Source organism: Lynx canadensis, chromosome X (assembly GCF_007474595.2).
Source record: "Lynx canadensis isolate LIC74 chromosome X, mLynCan4.pri.v2, whole genome shotgun sequence".
In the NCBI taxonomy this organism is placed as follows: Eukaryota; Metazoa; Chordata; class Mammalia; order Carnivora; family Felidae; genus Lynx; species Lynx canadensis.
The window spans coordinates 51,491,384-51,513,516 of NC_044321.2; the positions used below are offsets into that span (position 1 = coordinate 51,491,384).

At 41.6% G+C, this 22,133-nt stretch overlaps 1 pseudogene; it reads left to right on the top strand.

The window, feature by feature from the left end:
* Nucleotides 1-5,862, top strand: part of LOC115506784 — a 52,094-nt pseudogene extending 46,232 nt beyond the window's left edge.
* The last annotated feature ends 16,271 nt before the right edge of the window (nt 5,863-22,133 follow it).

Below are 22,133 nucleotides of genomic sequence, written 5' to 3' on the forward strand. Positions count from 1 at the left end.
ATTTGTTGGCATATAATTTTTCATAGTATTCCCTGATAATTGTTTGTATCTCTGAGGGATTGGTTGTAATAATTCCATTTTCATTCATGATTTTATCTATTTGGGTCATCTCCCTTTCTTTTTGAGAAGCCTGGCTAGAGGTTTGTCAATTTTGTTTATTTTTTAAAAAACCAACTCTTGGTTTCGTTGATCTGCTCTACAGTTTTTTTAGATTCTATATTGTTTATTTCTGCTCTGATCTTTATTATTTCTCTTCTTCTGCTGGGTTTAGGCTGCCTTTGCTGTTCTGCTTCTATTTCCTTTAGGTGTGCTGTTCGATTTTGTATTTGGGATTTTTCTTGTTTCTTGAGATAGGCCTGGATTGCAATGTATTTTCCTCTCAGGACTGCCTTCGCTGCGTCCCAAAGCGTTTGGATTGTTGTATTTCATTTTCGTTTGTTTCCATATATTTTTGATTTCTTCTCTAATTGCCTGGTTGACCCACTCATTCGTTAGGAGGGTGTTCTTTAACCTCCATGCTTTTGGAGGTTTTCCAGACTTTTTCCTGTGGTTGATTTCAAGCTTCATAGCATTGTGGTCTGAAAGTATGCATGGTATGATTTCAATTCTTGTAAACTTATGAAGGGCTGTTTGGTGACCCAGTATATGATCTATCTTGGAGAATGTTCCATGTGCACTCGAGAAGAAAGTATATTCTGTTGCTTTGGGATGCAGAGTTCTAAATAGATCTGTCAAGTCCATCTGATCAAATGTCTCATTCAGGGCCCTTGTTCTTTATTGACTGTGTGTCTAGATGATCTATCCATTTCTGTAAGTGGGGTTTTAAAGTCCCCTGCAATTACCACATTCTTATCAATAAGGTTGCTTCTGTTTATGAGTAATTGTTTATATACTTGGGGGCTCCGGTATTCGGCGCATAGACATTTATAATTGTTAGCTCTTCCTGATGGATAGACCCTGTAACTATTATATAATGTCCTTCTTCATCTCTTGTTACAGCCTTTAATTTAAAGTCTAGTTTGTCTGATATAAGTATGGCTACTCCAGCTTTTTTGGCTTCCAGTAGCATGATCCATAGTTCTCCATCCCCTCACTCTGAATCTAAAGGTGTCCTCAGGTCTAAAATGAGTCTCTTGTAGACAGCAAATAGATGGGTCTTGTTTTTTTATCCATTCTGATACCCTATGTCTTTTGGTTGGCGCATTTAATCCGTTTACATTCAGTGTTATTATAGAAAGATACGGGTTTAGAGTCATTGTGATGTCTGTCTGTTTTATGCTTGTAGTGATGTCTCTGGTACTTTGTCTCACAGGGTCCCCCTTAGGATCTCTTGTAGGGCTGGTTTAGTGGTGACAAATTCCTTCAGTTTTGTTTGTTTGGGAAGACCTTTATCTCTCTTCTATTCTAAATGACAGACTTGCTGGATAAAGGATTCTCGGCTGCATATTTTGCTGTCTAGCACCCTGAAAATCTCGTGCCAATTCTTTCTGGCCTGCCAAGTTTCAAAAGAGAGATCAGTCACGAGTCTTATAGGTCTCCCTTTATATGTGAGGGCACGTTTACCCCTTGCTGCTTTCAGAATTTCTCTTTATCCTTGTATTTTGCCAGTTTCACTATGATATGTCGTGCAGAAGATCGATTCAAGTTACGTCTGAAGGGAGTTCTCTGTGCCTCTTGGATTTCAATGCCTTTTTCCTTCCCCAGTTCAGGGAAGTTCTCAGCTATTATTTCTTCAAGTACCCCTTCAGCACCTTTCCCTCTCTCTTCCTCCTCTGGGATACCAATATGCGTATATTATTTCTTTTTAGTGTATCACTTAGTTCTCTAATTTTCCCCTCATACTCCTGGATTTTTTATCTCTCTTTTTCTCAGCTTCCTCTTTTCCATAACTTTATCTTCTAGTTCACCTATTCTCTCTTCTGCCTCTTCCATCCGAGCTGTGGTGGTTTCCATTTTGTTTTGCATTTCCTTTAAAGCGTTTTTCAGCTCGTGACTGTTCCTGCGTCCCTTGATCTCTGTAGCAAGAGATTCTCTGCTGTCCTGTACTGTTTTCAAGGCCAGCGATTAATTTTATGATATTATTCTAATTCACTTTCTGTTATATTATTTAAATCCTTTTTGATCAGCTCATTAGCTGTTGTTATTTCCTGGAGATTCTTCTGAGGGGAATTCTTCCGCTTGGTCATTTTGGATAGTCCCTGGTGTGGTGAGGACCTGCAGGGCACTTCCCCTGTGCTGTGGTGTATAACTGGAGTTGGTGGGCGGGGCCGCAGTCAGTCCTGATGTCTGCCCCCAGCCCACTGGGGCCACAGTCAGACTGGTGTGTGCCTTCTCTTCCCCTCCTGGGGTGGGATTCACTGTGGGGTGGCGTGGCCCGTCTGGGCTACTTGCACACTGCCAGGCTTGTGATGCTGGGGATCTGGCGTATTAGCTGGGGTGGGAAGGCAAGGTGCACGGCGGCAGGGGGGGCAGGCTTAGCTCGCTCTCCTTAGGTGATCCACTTCAGGAGGGGCCCTGTGGCAGCCGGAGGGAGTCAGATCCGCTGCCGGAGGTTTGGCTCCACAGAAGCACAGAGTTGGGTGTTTGCGCGGAGCGAGCAATTTCCCTGGCTGGAACCGGTTCCCTTTGGGATTTTGGCTGGGGGATGGGCGGGGAAGATGGCGCTGGGGAGCGCCTTTGTTCCCCGCCAAACTGAGCTCTGTCCGGGGGCTCCGCAGCTCACCCTCCCTTTGTCCTCCAGCCTTCCCGCTTTCCGAGCAGAGCTGTTAACTTATGACCTCCCAGACGCTAAGTCACGCTTGCTGTGGGAACAGAGTCCGTCAGGCCCCTCCGCTTTTGCAAGCTGGACTCGGGGGCTCTGCTTGGCTGGCGAGCCGCCCCTCCGCCCCGGCTCCCTCCCGCCAGTCCAGTCCGTGGAGCGCACACCGCCTCGCCGCCCTTCCTACCCTCTTCCGTGGGCCTCTCGTCTGCACTTGGGTCCGGTGACTCCGTTCTCACATCTATGTTTTTTATAAAGGTTTTATAGTTTTAGCTTTTTTATTTATTTTTGAGAGAGCACAAGGGGGTAGGAACAAAGAAAGAGTGGGACAGAGGATGAAGTGAGCTCTGAGCTGACAGCAGAGAGCATGATGTGGCGCCCAAACTCATAAACCATGAGATCATGACCTGAGCTTAAGTCGGACACTTAACTGAGTGAGCCACCCAGATGTCCCTATGGTTTTAGCTTTTATATTTAGGCCCTGATGCATTTTGACTTGATTTTTTAAAATATAATTTATTGTCAAATTGGTTTCCATACAACACCCAGTGCTCATCCAAACAAGTGCCCTCCTCAGTGCCCATCACCCACTTTCCCCTCTCTCTACTCCCCATCAACCCTGTTTGTTCTCAGTATTCAAGAGTCTCTTATGGTTTGCCTCTCTTCCTCTCTGTAACTTTTTTTCCCTTCCCTCCCCCATGGCCTTCTGTTAAGTCTCTCGAGATCCACACATGAGTGAAAACATATGGTATCGGTCTTTCTCTGACTGACATTTCACTTAGCATAATACCCTCCAGTTCCATCCACATTGCTGAAAATGGCCATATTTCATTCTTTATCATTGCTATGACTTTATTTTTGTATATGGTATGAGGCCAGAGTCCAATTTCATTCTTTTTCATGTGGAAGTCCAATTGTTCCAGCATCATGCATTGAAAAAAACTATTTTCCCTTCATTGAATGGTCTTGGTACCCTTGTCAAAAATCAATTGGAAATAGGTGTATGTATTTATTTCTGGGCTTTCAATTCTATTCCATTGGTCTATATGTCTGTACTTATGCTGTCACCACACTTTTTTGATGACTGTATCTTTGCAGTAATTTTAAAATTGGGGAAAGATCCCTCCAGAATTCTGGCTTTCTACTTTTTTTCAAGAATGTTTGGCTTACAACTCTATATGAATTTAAGGGTTGGCTTTTCCATTTTTCAAAAGACTGCTGGAATATGGTAGGGATTACATTGAATCTGTAGATTGCTAGGATAGTAATATTGATACTTTAACAATAGTAAGTCTTCATACCACTAGCATAGGGTGTTTCATTTACTTAAATCTTATTAATTTCTTCAGCATGTCTTATAGTTTCAGTGTACACTTATTTCACCTTGTTGGTTAAATTTATTCCTAGGTATTGAATTCTTTTACATGTGATTTTAAGTGTAATTGCTTTCTTAATTTCTTTTTACTTTTTGGATTGCTCATTGTTGGTGAATACAAATACAAATGATTTTGTATGCTGATATTGCATTCTGAAACTTGGCTGAATTTGTTTATTAGCTCTACTACTAGATATTTTTAGTGAATTCTTTGGGATTTTTCTATATATGGGATTATGTTATTTGTGAATAAAGATAATTCTACTTTTTTTCTTTACAATTGGGTGCTTTTTATTTCTTTCTTTGTGTGTCTTATTGCTCTAGCTAGAACTTCCAGTAAAATGTTAATAGCAATGGTAAAAGTAGGCATTTTTGTCTTGGTCCAGATTTTAAGAATAAAGCTTTCAAGTCTCTTACAACTGAGTATGGTATTAGCTGGGTTTTTCATAAATGTAATTGTCCATGTTGAAGACATTCACTTTGATTCCTTGCTTTCTGACTTTTTTTTTTATCATTAAAGGGTGTGCATTTGTGAAATGCCTTTTCTGCCTCATTTGAAATGATTATGTGATTTTTACCTTCATTCTTTATTGTGATATGTTACATTGATAGATTTTCTTATTCTTTGATCCATTTAATTTTTAAGATTATGCTGTTTAGGGGACCAGCTGCCACCAAGTCTGGACCCAACCTTGTGCACTGTCAATGCCTGTGCACCCACCTGACGTGCACTCCCAATTCTTTTTGGTTCTAAGTCAAATACAGCAGCTCTCAAGGATCAGTTGATTCAGAATATTCTTAAGACTATACCCCCCAGATAAGATTACGGTTGTTAGGGTTGCTGTTGTTAGCATGGCTTGTGGCCATCTGTATTTTAATGAAGGACTTGTCAAATGAACTTGCTCTTGTTGATGTCGTGGAAGACAAATTGAAACGAGAGATGACGAATCTCCAGCATGGAAGGCTTTTCCTTAGAACACCAAAATTGTCTCTGGCAAAGACTATAATGTGACTACAAACTCCAAGCTGGTTATTTTCACAGAGAGAAAACCTTCTTAATTTGGTCCAGCATAACGTGAACATTTTAAATTAATCATTCTTAATATCGTAAAATACAGCCTAAACTGCAAGTTGTTTGTTGTTTCCAATCCAGTGGGTATCTTGACCTATGTGGCTTGGAAGATAAGTGGCTTTCCCAAAAACCGTGTTACTGGAAGTGGTTGTAATCTGGGTTCATTCTAGTTCCATTACTTAATTGGGGAAAGGCTGGGAGTTCACCCATTAAGCTGGCATAAGGTGGGTCCCTGGGGAGCATGGAGATTCTAGTGTGCCTCTATGCAGTGGAGTAAATGTTGCTGGTGTCTTCCTTAAGAATCTTCACCCTGACTTAGGCACTGATGCAGATAAGGAACAATGGAAAGAGGTTCACAAATAGGTGGTTGACAGTGCCTATGAGGTGATCAAACTGAAAAGGCTACACTTCCTGGGCCATTGGGCTATTTGTGGAAGATTTGGAAGAAAGTATAATGAAGAATCATAGGCAAGTGCATCAATTTCCATCATGACTAAGGGTCTCTATGGAATAAAAGATGCTGTTTACCTTAGTGTTCTTTGCATCTTGGGACAGAATGGAATCTCAGATGTTGTGAAGGTTACTCTGACTACTGAGGAAGAGGCCCATTTGAAGAATAGTGCAGATGCACTTTGGGGGATCCAAAAAGAACAGTAGTTTTAAAGTTTTCTTATGTTGTACAAGTTCACTGTCTAGACTATAACAGGATTTTAGCTGGAGGTTGTATATATCATCCTTATTATCTGATCTATTACTCAAGTAGTATTAAAATGGCTTAGGAGGAGGGGAAGATGGCGGTGTAGGAGGACACTGGGCTCACCGCGCGTCCTGCTGATCACTTAGATTCCACCTACACCGGCCTAAATAACCCAGAAAATCGCCAGAGGATTAGCAGAACGGAGTCGCCAGACCCAAGCGCAGACGAGAGGCCCACAGAAGAGGGTAGGAAGGGCGGCGAGGCGGTGCGTGCTCCACGGATTGGCGGGAGGGAGCCGGGCGGAGGGGCAGCTCGCCGGCCAAGCAGTGTCCCTGAGTCTGGCTTGCAAAAGCGGAGGGGCCTGACGGACTCTGTTCCCACAGCAAGCGCGACTTAGCATCTGGGAGGTCATAAGTTAACAGCTCTGCTCGGAAAGCGGGAAGGCTGGAGGACAAAGGGAGGGTGAGCTGCGGAGCCCCGGACGACAGAGCTCAGTTTGGTGGGGAACAAAGGCACTCGCCAGCGCCATCTCCCTGCCCATAACCCAGCCAAAATCCCAAAGGGAACCAGTTCCTGCCAGGGAAATTGCTCGCTCCGCGCAAACACCCAACTCTGTGCTTCTGTGGAGCCAAACCTCCGGCAGCGGATCTGACTCCCTCCGGCTGCCACAGGGCCCCTCCTGAAGTGGATCACCTAAGGAGAAGCGAGCTAAGCCTGCCCCTCCTGCCGACTTGCACCTTGCCTTCCCACCCCAGCTAATACGCCAGATCCCCAGCATCACAAGCCTGGCAGTGTGCAAGTAGCCCAGACGGGCCACGCCACCCCACAGTGAATCCTGCCCCTAGGAGAGGGGAAGAGAAGGCACACACCAGTCTGACTGTGGCCCCAGAGGTCGGCTGGGGGCACACATCAGGTCGGACTGCAGACCTGCCCACCAACTCCAGTTATACACCACAGCACAGGGGAAGTGCCCTGCAGGTCCTCACCACACCAGGGACTATCCAAAATGACCAAGCGGAAGAATTCTGGGAAGATGGCGGGGTAGGAGGACGCTGGGCTCACCGCGCGTCCTGCTGATCACTTAGATTCCACCTACACCTGCCTAAATAACCCAGAAAACCGCCAGAGGATTAGCAGAATGGAGTCACCGGACCCAAGTGCAGACGAGAGGCCCACGGAAGAGGGTAGGAAGGGCGGCTGAGGCGGTGCGCGCTCCACGGACTGGCGGGAGGGAGCCGGGGCGGAGGGGCGGCTCGCCAGCCAAGCAGAGCCCTCGAGTCCGGCTTGCAAAAGCGGAGGGGCCTGACGGACTGTGTTCCAACAGCAAGCGCGACTTAGCCTCTGGGAGGTCCTAAGTTAACAGCTCTGCTCGGAAAGCGGGAAGGCTGGAGGACAAAGGGAGGGAGAGCTGCGGAGCCCCCGGTCGACAGAGCTCACTTTGGCGGGGAACAAAGGCGCTTGCCAGCGCCATCTCCCCCGCCCATCCCCCAGCCAAAATCCCAAAGGGAACCGGTTCCTGCCAGGGAAATTGCTCGCTCCGCGCAAACACCCAACTCTGTGCTTCTGCGGAGCCAAACCTCCTGCAGCGGATCTGACTCCCTCCGGCTGCCACAGGGCCCCTCCTGAAGTGGATCACCTAAGGAGAAGCGAGCTAAGCCTGCCCCCCCTGCCGCCGTGCACCTTGCCTTCCTACCCCAGCTAATACGCCAGATCCCCAGCATCACAAGCCTGGCAGTGTGCAAGTAGCCCAGACGGGCCACGCCACCCCACAGTGAATCCTGCCCCTAGGAGAGGGGAAGAGAAGGCACACACCAGTCTGACTGTGGCCCCAGCGGTGGGCTGGGGGCAGACATCAGGACTGACTGCAGCCCCGCCCACCAACTCCAGTTATACACCACAGCACAGGGAAAGTGCCCTGCAGGCCCTCACCACACCAGGGATTATCCAAAATGACCAAGCGGAAGAATTCCCCTCAGAAGAATCTCCAGGAAATAACAACAGCTAATGAGCTGATCAAAAAGGATTTAAATAATATAACAGAAAGTGAATTTAGAATAATAGTCATAAAATTAATCGCTGGGCTGGAAAACAGTATACAGGACAGCAGAGAATCTCTTGCTACAGAGATCAAGGGACTAAGGAACAGTCACGAGGAGCTGAAAAACGCTTTAAATGAAATGCAAAACAAAATGCAAACCACCACAGCTCGGATGGAAGAGGCAGAGGAGAGAATAGGTGAACTAGAAGATAAAGTTATGGAAAAAGAGGAAGCTGAGAAAAAGAGAGATAAAAAAAATCCAGGAGTAGGAGGGGAAAATTAGAGAACTAAGTGATACACTAAAAAGAAATAATATATGCATAATTGGTATCCCAGAGGAGGAAGAGAGAGGGAAAGGTGCTGAAGGGGTACTTGAAGAAATCATAGCTGAGAACTTCCCTGAACTGGGGAAGGAAAAAGGCATTGAAATCCAAGAGGCACAGAGAACTCCCTTCAGACGTAACTTGAATCCATCTTCTGCACGACATATCATAGTGAAACTGGCAAAATACAAGGATAAAGAGAAAATTCTGAAAGCAGCAAGGGGTAAACGTGCCCTCACATATAAAGGGAGACCTATAAGACTCGTGACTGATCTCTCTTTTGAAACTTGGCAGGCCAGAAAGAATTGGCACGAGATTTTCAGTGTGCTAGACAGAAAAAATATGCAGCCGAGAATCCTTTATCCAGCAAGTCTGTCATTTAGAATAGAAGGAGAGATAAAGGTCTTCCCAAACAAACAAAAACTGAAGGAATTCGTCACCACTAAATCAGCCCTACAAGAGATCCTAAGGGGGACCCTGTGAGACAAAGTACCAGAGACATCACTACAAGCATAAAACATACAGACATCACAATGACTCTAAACCCGTATCTTTCTATAATAACACTGAATGTAAATGGATTAAATGCGCCAACCAAAAGACATAGGGTATCAGAATGGATAAAAAAACAAGACCCATCTATTTGCTGTCTACAAGAGACTCATTTTAGACCTGAGGACACCTTTAGATTCAGAGTGAGGGGATGGAGAACTATTTATCATGCTACTGGAAGCCAAAAGAAAGCTGGAGTAGCCATACTTATATCAGACAAACTAGACTTTAAATTAAAGGCTGTAACAAGAGATGAAGAAGGACATTATATAATAGTTACAGGGTCTATCCATCAGGAAGAGCTAACAATTATAAATGTCTATGCGCCGAATACAGGAGCCCTCAAATATATAAAACAATTACTCATAAACATAAGCAACCTTTTTGATAAGAATGTGGGAATTGCAGGGGACTTTGACACCCCACTTACAGAAATGGATAGATCATCTAGACACATGGTCAATAAAGAAACAAGGGCCCTGAATGAGACATTGGATCAGATGGACTTGACATATCTATTTAGAACTCTGCATCCCAAAGCAACAGAATATACTTTCTTCTCGAGTGCACATGGAACATTCTCCAAGATAGATCATATACTGGGTCAGAAAACAGCCCTTCATAAGTTAACAAGAATTGAAATTATACCATGCATACTTTCAGACCACAATGCTATGAAGCTTGAAATCAACCACAGAAAAAAGTCTGGAAAACCTCCAAAAGCATGGAGGTTAAAGAACACCCTACTAACGAATGAGTGGGTCAACCAGGCAATTAGAGAAGAAATCAAAAAATATATGGAAACAAACGAAAATGAAAATACAACAATCCAAACGCTTTGGGACGCAGCGAAGGCAGTCCTGAGAGGAAAATACATTGCAATCCAGGCCTATCTCAAGAAACAAGAAAAATCCCAAATACAAAATCTAACAGCACACCTAAAGGAAATAGAAGCAGAACAGCAAAGGCAGCCTAACCCAGCAGAAGAAGAGAAATAATAAAGATCAGAGCAGAAATAAACAATATAGAATCTAAAAAAACTGTAGAGCAGATCAACGAAACCAAGAGTTGGTTTTTTGAAAAAATAAACAAAATTGACAAACCGCTAGCCAGGCTTCTCAAAAAGAAAAGGGAGATGACCCAAATAGATAAAATCATGAATGAAAATGGAATTATGACAACCAATCCCTCAGAGATACAAACAATTATCAGGGAATACTATGAAAAATTATATGCCAACAAATTGGACAACCTGGAAGAAATGGACACATTCCTGAACACCCACACTCTTCCAAAACTCAATCAGGAGGAAATAGAAAGCTTGAACAGACCCATAACCAGCGAAGAAATGGAATCGGTTATCAAAAATCTCCCAACAAATAAGAGTCCAGGACCAGATGGCTTCCCAGGGGAGTTCTACCAGACGTTTAAAGCAGAGATAATACCTATCCTTCTCAAGCTATTCCAAGAAATAGAAAGGGAAGGAAAACTTCCAGACTCATTCTATGAAGCCAGTATTCCTTTGATTCCTAAACCAGACAGAGACCCAGTAAAAAAAGAGAACTACAGGCCAATATCCCTGATGAATATGGATGCAAAAATTCTCAATAGGATACTAGCAAATCGAATTCAACAGCATATAAAAAGAATGATTCACCGTGATCAAGTGGGATTCATTCCTGGGATGCAGGGCTGGTTCAACATTCGCAAATCAATCAACGTGATACATCACATTAACAAAAAAAAAGAGAAGAACCATATGATCCTGTCAATCGATGCAGAAAAGGCCTTTGACAAAATCCAGCACCCTTTCTTAATAAAAACCCTTGAGAAAGTCGGGATAGAAGGAACATACTTAAAGATCATAAAAGCCATTTATGAAAAGCCCACAGCTAACATCATCCTCAACGGGGAAAAACTGAGAGCTTTTTCCCTGAGATCAGGAACACGACAGGGATGCCCACTCTCACCGCTGGTGTTTAACATAGTGTTGGAAGTTCTAGCATCAGCAATCAGACAACAAAAGGAAATCAAAGGCATCAAAATTGGCAAAGATGAAGTCAAGCTTTCGCTTTTTGCAGATGACATGATATTATACATGGAAAATCCGATAGACTCCACCAAAAGTCTGCTAGAACCGATACATGAATTCAGCAAAGTTGCAGGATACAAAATCAATGTCCAGAAATCAGTTGCATTCTTATACACTAACAATGAAGCCACAGAAAGACAAATAAAGAAACTGATCCCATTCACAATTGCACCAAGAAGCATAAAATACCTAGGAATAAATCTAACCAAAGATGTAAAGGATCTGTATGCTGAAAACTATAGAAAGCTTATGAAGGTAATTGAAGAAGATTTAAAGAAATGGAAAGACATTCCCTGCTCATGGATTGGAAAAATAAATATTGTCAAAATGTCAATACTACCCAAAGCTATCTACACATTCAATGCAATCCCAATCAAAATTGCACCAGCATTCTTCTCGAAACTAGAACAAGCAATCCTAAAATTCATATGGAACCACAAAAGGCCCCGAATAGCCAAAGTAATTTTGAAGAAGAAGACCAAAGCAGGAGGTATCACAATCCCAGACTTTAGCCTCTACTACAAAGCTGTACTCATCAAGACAGCATGGTGTTGGCACAAAAACAGACACACAGACCAATGGAATAGAATAGAAACCCCAGAACTAGACCCACAAACGTATGGCCAACTCATCTTTGACAAAGCAGGAAAGAACATCCAATGGAAAAACAACAGCCTCGTTAACAAATGGTGCTGGGAGAACTGGACAGCAACATGCAGAAGGTTGAAACTAGACCACTTTCTCACACCATTTACAAAAATAAACTCAAAATGGATAAAGGACCTGAATGTGAGACAGGAAACCATCCAAACCTTAGAGGAGAAAGCAGGAAAAGACCTCTCTGACCTCAGCCGTAGCAATCTCTTACTCGACACATCCCCAAAGGCAAGGGAATTAAAAGCAAAAGTGAATTACTGGGACCTTATGAAGATAAAAAGCTTCTGCACAGCAAAGGAAACAACCAACAAAACTAAAAGGCAACCAACGGAATGGGAAAAGATATTTGCAAATGACATATCGGACAAAGGGCTAGTATCTAAAATCTATAAAGAGCTCACCAAACTCCACACCCGAAAAACAAATAACCCAGTGAAGAAATGGGCAGAAAACATGAATAGACACTTTTCTAAAGAAGACATCCAGATGGCCAACAGGCACATGAAAAGATGTTCAGCGTCGCTCCTTATCAGGGAAATACAAATCAAAACCACACTCAGGTATCACCTCACGCCAGTCAGAGTGGCCAAAATGAACAAATCAGGAGACTATAGATGCTGGAGAGGATGTGGAGAAACGGGAACCCTCTTGCACTGTTGGTGGGAATGCAAATTGGTGCAGCCGCTCTGGAAAGCAGTGTGGAGGTTCCTCAGAAAATTAAAAATAGACCTACCCTATGACCCAGCAATAGCACTGCTAGGAATTTATCCAAGGGATACAGGAGTACTGATGCATAGGGGCACTTGTACCCCAATGTTCATAGCAGCACTCTCCACAATACCCAAATTATGGAAAGAGCCTAAATGTCCATCAACTGATGAATGGATAAAGAAATTGTGGTATATATACACAATGGAGTACTATGTGGCAATGAGAAAAAATGAAATATGGCCCTTTGTAGCAACGTGGATGGAACTGGAGAGTGTAATGCTAAGTGAAATAAGCCATACAGAGAAAGACAGATACCATATGGTTTCACTCTTATGTGGATCCTGAGAAACTTAACAGGAACCCATGGGGGAGGGGAAGGAAAAAAAAAAGAGGTTAGAGTGGGAGAGAGCCAAAGCATAAGAGACTGTTAAAAACTGAGAACAAACTGAGGGTTGATGGGGGGTGGGAGGGAGGGGAGGGTGGGTGATGGGTATTGAGGAGGGCACCTTTTGGGATGAGCACTGGGTGTTGTATGGAAACCAGTTTGTCAATAAATTTCATATATATAAAAAAAATAAAAAATAAAAATGCAACTACCTCACCCAAGAGGTCAAGAAAAAAAAAAAAAAAAAAACAAAATGACCAAGCGGAAGAATTCCCCTCAGAAGAATCTCCAGGAAATACAACAGCTAATGAGCTGATCAAAAAGGATTTAAATATATAACAGAAAGTGAATTTAGAATAATAGTCATAAAATTAATCGCTGGCCTTGAAAACAGTATACAGGGCAGCAGAGAATCTCTTGCTACAGAGATCAAGGGACTAAGGAACAGTCACGAGGAGCTGAAAAACGCTTTAAATGAAATGCAAAACAAAATGGAAACCACCACGGCTCGGATGGAAGAGGCAGAGGAGAGAATAGGTGAACTAGAAGAAAGTTATGGAAAAAGAGGAAGCTGAGAAAAAGAGAGATAAAAAATCCAGGAGTATGAGGGGAAAATTAGAGAACTAAGTGATACACTAAAAAGAAATAATATATGCATAATTCGTATCCCAGAGGAAGAGAGAGGGAAAGGTGCTGAAGGGGTACTTGAAGAAATTATAGCTGAGAACTTCCCTGAACTGGGGAAGGAAAAAGGCATTGAAATCCAAGAGGCACAGAGAACTCCCTTCAGATGTAACTTGAATCGATCTTCTGCATGACATATCATAGTGAAACTGGCAAAATACAAGGATAAAGAGAAAATTCTGAAAGCAGCAAGGGGTAAACGTGCCCTCACATATAAAGGGAGACCTATAAGACTCGTGACTGATCTCTCTTTTGAAACTTGGCAGGCCAGAAAGAATTGGCACGAGATTTTCAGTGTGCTAGACAGAAAAATATGCAGCCGAGAATCCTTTATCCAGCAAGTCTGTCATTTAGAATAGAAGGAGAGATAAAGGTCTTCCCAAACAAACAAAACTGAAGGAATTGTCACCACTAAACCAGCCCTACAAGAGATCCTAAGGGGGACCCTGTGAGACAAAGTACCAGAAACATCACTACAAGCATAAAACAGACAGACATCACAATGACTCTAAACCCATATCTTTCTATATAACACTGAATGTAAATGGATAATTGCGCCAACCAAAAGACATAGGGTATCAGAATGGAAAAAAACAAGACCCATCTATTTGCTGTCTACAAGAGACTCATTTTAGACCTGAGGACACCTTTAGATTGAGAGTGAGGGGATGGAGAACTATTTATCATGCTACTGGAAGCCAAAAGAAAGCTGGAGTAGCCATACTTATATCAGACAAACTAGACTTTAAGTTAAAGGCTGTAACAAGAGATGAGAAGGACATTATATAATAGTTACAGGGTCTATCCATCAGGAAGAGCTAACAATATAAATGTCTATGCGCCGAATACCGGAGCCCCCAATATATAAAACAATTACTCATAAACAGAAGCAACCTATTGATAAGAATGTGGTAATTGCAGGGGACTTTAACACCCCTCTTACAGAAATGGATAGATCATCTAGACACACGGTCAATAAAGAAACAAGGGCCCTGAATGAGACATTGGATCAGATGGACTTGACAGATCTATTTAGAACTCTGCATCCCAAAGCAACAGAATATACTTTCTTCTCGAGTGCACATGGAACATTCTCCAAGATAGATCATATACTGGGTCACAAAACAGCCCTTCATAAGTTTACAAGAATTGAAATTATACCATGCATACTTTCAGACCACAATGCTATGAAGCTTGAAATCAACCACAGGAAAAAGACTGGAAAACCTCCAAAAGCATGGAGGTTAAAGAACACCCTACTAAAGAATGAGTGGGTCAACCAGGCAATTAGAGAAGAAATTAAAAATATATGGAAACAAACGAAAATGAAAATACAACAATCCAAACGCTTTGGGACGCAGCGAAGGCAGTCCTGAGAGGAAAATACATTGCAATCCAGGCCTATCTCAAGAAACAAGAAAAATCCCAAATACAAAATCTAACAGCACACCTAAAGGAAAGAGAAGCAGAACAGCAAAGGCAGCCTAAACCCAGCAGCAGAAGAGAAATAATAAAGATCAGAGCAGAAATAAACAATATAAAATCTATAAAAACTGTAGAGCAAATCAACGAAACCAAGAGTTGGTTTTTTGAAAAAATTAACAAAATTGACAAACCTCTAGCCAGGTTTCTCAAAAAGAAAAGGAGATGACCCAAATGGTAAAATCATGATAAATGGAATTATTACAACCAATCCCTCAGAGATACAAACAATTATCAGGGAATACTATGAAAAATTATATGCCAACAAATTGGACAACCTGGAAGAAATGGACAAATTCCTAAACACCCACACTCTTCCAAAACTCAATCAGGAGGAAATAGAAAGCTTGAACAGACCCATAACCAGTGAAGAAATTGAATCGGTTATCAAAAATCTCCCAACAAATAAGAGTCCAGGACCAGATGGCTTCCCAGGGGAGTTCTACCAGACGTTTAAAGCAGAGATAATACCTATCCTTCTCAAGCTATTCCAAGAAATAGAAAGGGAAGGAAAACTTCCAGACTTATTCTATGAAGCCAGTATTCCTTTGATTCCTAAACCAGACAGAGGCCCAGTAAAAAAAGAGTACTACAGGCCAATATCCCTGATGAATATGGATGCAAAAATTCTCAATAAGATACTAGCAAATCGAATTCAACAGCCTACAAAAAGAATTATTCACGATGACCAAGTGGGATTTATTCCTGGGATGCAGGGCTGGTTCAACATTCGCAAATCAATCAATGTGATACATCACATTAACAAAAAAAAAGAGAAGAACCATATGATCCTGTCAATCGATGCAGAAAAGGCCTTTGACAAAATCCAGCACCCTTTCTTAATAAAAACCCTTGAGAAAGTCGGGATAGAAGGAACATACTTAAAGATCATAAAAGCCATTATGAAAAGCCCACAGCTAACATCATCCTCAACAGGGAAAAACTGAGAGCGTTTTCCCTGAGATCAGGAACACGACAGGGATGCCCACTCTCACCGCTGTTGTTTAACATAGTGCTGGAAGTTCTAGCATCAGCAATCAGACAACAAAAGGAAATCAAAGGCATCAAAATTGGAAAAGATGAAGTCAAGCTTTCGCTTTTTGCAGATGACATGATATTATACATGGAAAATCCGATAGACTCCACCAAAAGTCTGCTAGAACTGATACATGAATTCAGCAAAGTGGCAGGATACAAAATCAATGTACAGAAATCAGTTGCATTCTTATACTAAGAATGAAGCAACAGAAAGACAAATAAAGAAACTGATCCCATTCACAATTGCACCAAGAAGCATTAAAAGACCTAGGAATAAATCTAACCAAAGATGTAAAGGATCTGTATGCTGAAAACTATAGAAAGCTTATGAAGGTAATTGAAGAAGATTTAAAGAAATGGAACGACTATTCCCTGCTCATGGATTGGAAGAATAAAATATTGTCAAAATGTCAATACTACCCAAAGCTATCTACACATTCAATGCAATCCCAATCAAAATTGCACCAGCATTCTTCTCGAAATTAGAACAAGCAATCCTAAAATTCATATGGAACCACAAAAGGCCCGAATAGCCAAAGGAATTTTGAGAGGAAGACCAAATCGGAGGCATCACAATCCCAGACTTTAGCCTCTACTACAAAGCTGTAATCATCAAGACAGCATGGGATTGGCACAAAAAACAGACACACACATCAGTGGAATAGAATAGAAACCCCAGAACTAGACCCACAAACGTATGGGCCAACTCATCTTTGACAAAGCAGGCAAGTACATCCAATGGAAAAAAGACAGTCTCTTTAACAAATGGTGCTCGGAGAACTGGACAGCAACATGCAGAAGGTTGAAACTAGACCACTTTCTCACACCATTCACAAAATAAACTCAAATGGATAAAGGACCTGAATGTGAGACAGGAAACCATCAAAACCCTAGAGGAGAAAGCAGGAAAAGGCCTCTCTGACCTCAGCCGTAGCAATCTCTTACTCAACACATCCCCAAAGGCAAGGGAATTAAAAGCAAAAGTGAATTACTGGGACCTTATGAAGATAAAAGCTTCTGCACAGCAAAGGAAACAACCAACAAAACTAAAAGGCAACCAACGGAATGGGAAAAGATATTGCAAATGACATATCGGACAAAGGGCTAGTATCTAAAATCTATAAAGAGCTCACCAAACTCCACACCCGAAAAACAAATAACCCAGTGAAGAATGGGCAGAAAACATTGAATAGACACTTCTCTAAAGAAGACATCCAGATGGCCAACAGGCACATGAAAGCATGTTCAGCGTCGCTCCTTATCAGGAAATACAAATCAAAACCACACTCAGGTATCACCTCACGCCAGTCAGAGTGGCCAAATGACAAATCAGGAGACTATAGATGCTGGAGAGGATGTGGGAGAAACGGGAACCCTCTTGCACTGTTGGTGGGAATGCAAATTGGTGCAGCCGCTCTGGAAAAGCAGTGTGGAGGTTCCTCAGAAAATTAAAATAGACCTACCCTATGACCAGCAATAGCACTGCTAGGAATTTATCCAAGGGATACAGGAGTACTGATGCATAGGGGCACTTGTACCCCAATGTTCATAGCAGCACTCTCAACAATAGCCAAATTATGGAAAAGAGCCTAAATGTCCATCAACTGATGAATGGATAAGAAATTGTGGTATATATACACAATGGAATACTACTGTGGCAATGAGAAAAAATGAAATATGGCCTTTTGTAGCAACGTGGATGGAACTGGAGAGTGTGATTGCTAAGTGAAATAAGCCATACAGAGAAAGACAGATACCATATGGTTTCAGTCTTATGTGGATCCTGAGAAACCTTACAGGAACCCATGGGGGAGGGGAAGGAAAAAAAAGAGGTTAGAGGTGGAAGAGAGACAAAGCATAAGAGAGTGTTAAAACTGAGAACAAACTGAGGGTTGATGGGGGGGTGGGAGGGAGGGGAGGGTGGGTGATGGGTATTGAGGAGGGCACGTTTTGGGATGAGACACGGGTGTTGTATGAAACCAATTTGTCAATAAATTTCATATATATATATATAAAAAAAAGAGACTGTTAAAAACTGAGAACAAACTGGGGGTTGATGGGGGGGGGGGGGGGGGGGGGGGGGGTGATGGGTATTGAGGAGGGCATCTTTTGGGATGAGCACTGGGTGTTGTATGGAAACCAATTTTTCAATAAATTACATATATTAAAAAAATAGAATGGCTTAGGAAAAGCATCAGTTTCCTAAAGTTACAAATAGGAATTGTTCACAAAACCCTGCAGCTATATCCTGATGCTGGATGGTACTTGTGTAGTCCTAAATTGGTTAATGTAAATAGTTCCACCACTTGAGAGGCATATTACATATGCTGAAGTTGCTCTCCAAACCAGATGTATATTTACCGTGTGATATATAACATCTGGTTCCTTCACCCAACATGCCTAGTCCAACTTTTTTTCTCCAGTCAATCACATCCTGTGATTCAATGTATAAACGTAATATTGCATGTATTGTGCATAAAACTGTTCTAAAGGATCTTATTTTGTGTACTGTATATGTTAGAATATAGTGTACATTGCCATATAATGCAAAAAGAAATATCTATATATAAACAAGTGTCATGCCAACCAACTAAAATACCAAATAAACTTTGAACAGTGAGGGAAAAAAAAAGATTATGTGTTTCATTTCCACAAAATGTCAACATTTACATTTTTTTTTGTTATTGATTTCTAGCTTCATTTCATTGTGGTTGGAAAAAACATTTGGTATGTTTCAATCTTTTCAATATTTATTGGGATTTGTTTTGTGACCTAACATATGGCCTCTTCTGGAGAATGCTCCATGTGCACTTGAGAAGAATGTGCATTCTGCTGTTGTTGGTTGGAGTAAATTATTAATTTATTAATTAATGTTTTTAATGTTTATTTTTGACAGAGACAGAGAGAGACACAGGAGAGAGAGACAGTGCAAGTGGGGAAGGTCAGAGGGAGATGGGAACACAGAATCCAAAGCAGGCTCCAGGCCCTGGGCTGTCAGTGCAGATCCTGATGCAGGCTTCAAAGCCACAGACTCTGGGATCATGATCTAAGCCAAAGTCGGATGCTTAACTGACTGAGCCACCCAGACACCCATTGGGAGGAGTAATTTATATTTTTTAAGTTTAGTTAGTTTGCAGTGTTGTGCAAGTCTTTTATTTTTTTATTTATCTTCTGTCTAAATGTTCTATTTATGATTGAAATGGGATATTAAGTTTCTCACTCTTGTACAATTTTTTATTTCTCACTTTAATTTTGTCAATATTTGCTTCATATTTAGGTGGCTCAATTGTTTGATGCATATATGTTTATAATTATTATGTTCTGATAAATTGACTACCCTATCATTCCCTTCAGTGTCCCTTGTAAAAGGTTTTAGCTTGAAGTCTATTTTATCTGATACTCATACCTAGCTATCTTTTGGTTGCTATTTTCAAGAAAAATATTTTCCCATATTTTCAATTTCAACTTATCTGTGTCTTTGGATATAAAGTTAATCTTTTGGGGGCACCTGGGTGGCTCAGTTAGTTAAGGTTCCGACTTTGGTTGGGGTCATGATCTCACAGTTCGTGTATAGAGTCCCATGTTGGGCTCTGTGCCCAACAGCTCAGAGCCTGGAGCTTGTTTTGGACTCTCTGTCTCCTCTCTCTGCCCCTCCCCTGCTCAAGCTCTGTTTATTTCTCTGTCTCTGTCTCTATCTCTGTCTCTCTCTCTCTCTAAAATAAACATTAAAAATTAAAAAAAAATAAAGTGAATCTTTTGTGAACAGCATATAGTTGGGTCATGTTCAGAAACAATTTCATTAATCGCTGCCTTTTGATTGGGTAGTTTGATACATTTACGTTTAATATAATTATTGTATTTTTATTTGTCCCTCATTTTCTCTGTTACTTGCTACTTGTATGTTCAGTGGTTTTTGAGAATTGTCTTCAGTCTCTTCTTTTTTTGCTTCTGTGTATATGCATTAGATGTTATTTTATGGTTGCCATGGGGATTAGATTTCACAATCTAACTTAAATTGTTACCAACTTAACTTCAATATTATTCAAAGACTCTGCTAAGATACAGCTCTGTCTCTTTATGTTATGGTTTTCACAAATCACAGCTTTATATGTTTTATGCTCAATAATATAGTTATAATTATTTTTATACGTTTGTCTTTAAATAATGTAAGAAATAAAAACTAGTTTAAAACTAAAAGCACAATAATATTGGCTTTTATGTTTGCCCATTTATGGACCTTTATCATAGAAGTTTATTTCTACACATGATTTATAGTTACTGCATATATCCTTTTATTTCAACCTAAAAGACTCCCTTTAACTTTCTTGTAGACCAGGTCTAGTGTTAACATATTCCCTAAGCTATTGTTTATCTGGAAATGTCCCAATTTTCCCATTTTGAAGAAGAGTTTTGCCATATACAAAATTCTTCACTGCAGTTATTTTTCCAGTACTCTAAATATAATGTTCCTTTTTTTAATCTTACTTTTTTTGTTGTTGGAAAACTGGACATTTGAATATTATAATGTGGTAACTCTGGAAATCAAATTCTTTTACTCTTCCAAGATTTGCTGTTCTATTGATTGCTGAAGGTTATAGTATGTATGTTTAATGAGTATTCCAAACTATTTTTGGAAAGACTGAATTCCTTGTCATGTATGGTCTCTGAAGTATCTATTTCTTAAGCTCAGTTTGGCTAGTGTTTTGATGAATTTCTTTGAATGCCAGGAGCTGGAAACAAAAACAAACAATAACAAACAACAATAACAAAAGAAAAACATCCTCCATCAAGAAAAAATACAAAATACGAAGCATGTCTCCCAGTCTTTGCAGATAGGCTCTGTGATGGCCAATCCAACAACTTATCCAGGATTGCACGAGCCTGAGGTGAAACTTTAGAGTGGTCTGAGTTGTAAGTGAAGTAAAATAGAAGTTATGCATTTGTCCTTCACGGAGCCCTCAGAGAACTTACAGCAGACATATACAGGGTGTGGACACTTGCAGGGGATGAGCTCTGCAGCTTCTTCCTCCTGGTGATCCACTGTAGTTCTTAAAAGAAGTTTGGTTATTGAGAGAAGATGGCAGTGGAGTATGAGGAACTTAGGCTTGCCTGGTCCCCCATGAACACAACTGGATAATGAAAAATTATCCTAACACACCAGAAATCAATCTGAAGATGACAGAACAAACTCCACAATTAAAGGGAGAGAAGAAGCTCCATCAAAGAAAGTAGGAAGTGTGCAGTTGGGGTTTAGGGGAGAAACAGATCATGGGTACTGTGGAGAGGAGGGAGCCATTGTCATGGAGAAGAGAGAGAGAAGTCATGGTGTGAGAGAGAGAAGCACACAGAGAAATGTACAAGGAGAATGTTTCCACAAAAGTATTGGCTTGGAAAATGAGAGGGGCAGAATCTTGTGAGTTCTTGCAACCAGTGGGGCTTAAAGCCTGGAGTTGTAAAGGTCAGTGGGTTTGGCTGGGTTAGAGTCTGGAAGACACTGTGCTGCTTGTGGAGAGAAGGCAGGAAAACAAGCCAGGAACCGACAGTATGGAAACAGCAATTTTAAGTTCCTGGATCACAGAGTGGAGAGGATTATTTGCTCTCCTCAGAGCATGTCACTGAGAGGCAGCATTCATGGAGACACTTCTCTGGGAACAAAGGAGCTGGCTGGAAACATTTCCCTCCCATGACCTTCAGCATAAACACAGAACAACTTGTGGGAAGGATTGCAGCACCTGACACTGACTGCCTAACTTCCTTACACATATTCCATTCCCCAGTGCTCTGGCAGGACTGCTTCTCAGTTAAGCTTGCCTCAGTCCCAGTGCAGAAAGCCTATCCCCTAAGAGATCAACACAAACCCATGGACACATCACATCTCTGAAACAGAGAGTTTTATAGTTATGCTGGAGTTGGTGTCAGGTCTAATTTCACAAGCCAACCAGAGCACACCTAGTTAAAACTCACCACATTCAGGGGGCACCTAGGTGGCTCAGTCAGTTAAGCATCCGACTTCAGCTTGGGTTATGATCTCACTGTTCATGAGATCGAGCCCCGCATTGGGCCTCTGTGCTGACAGCTCAGAGCCTGGATCCTGCTTTGGATTCTGTGTCTCCCTCTCTCACTGCTCCTCCCCCACTCGTGCTCTGTCTCTGTATCTCTCTCAAAAATAAATAGACATTAAAATTAAAAAAAAAACAACACATTCAGGCCTGGGACCACACACTGCCCACAAAAAACCAAGGAGAGCCTCTGCGAGTGAGTGGTCTGAA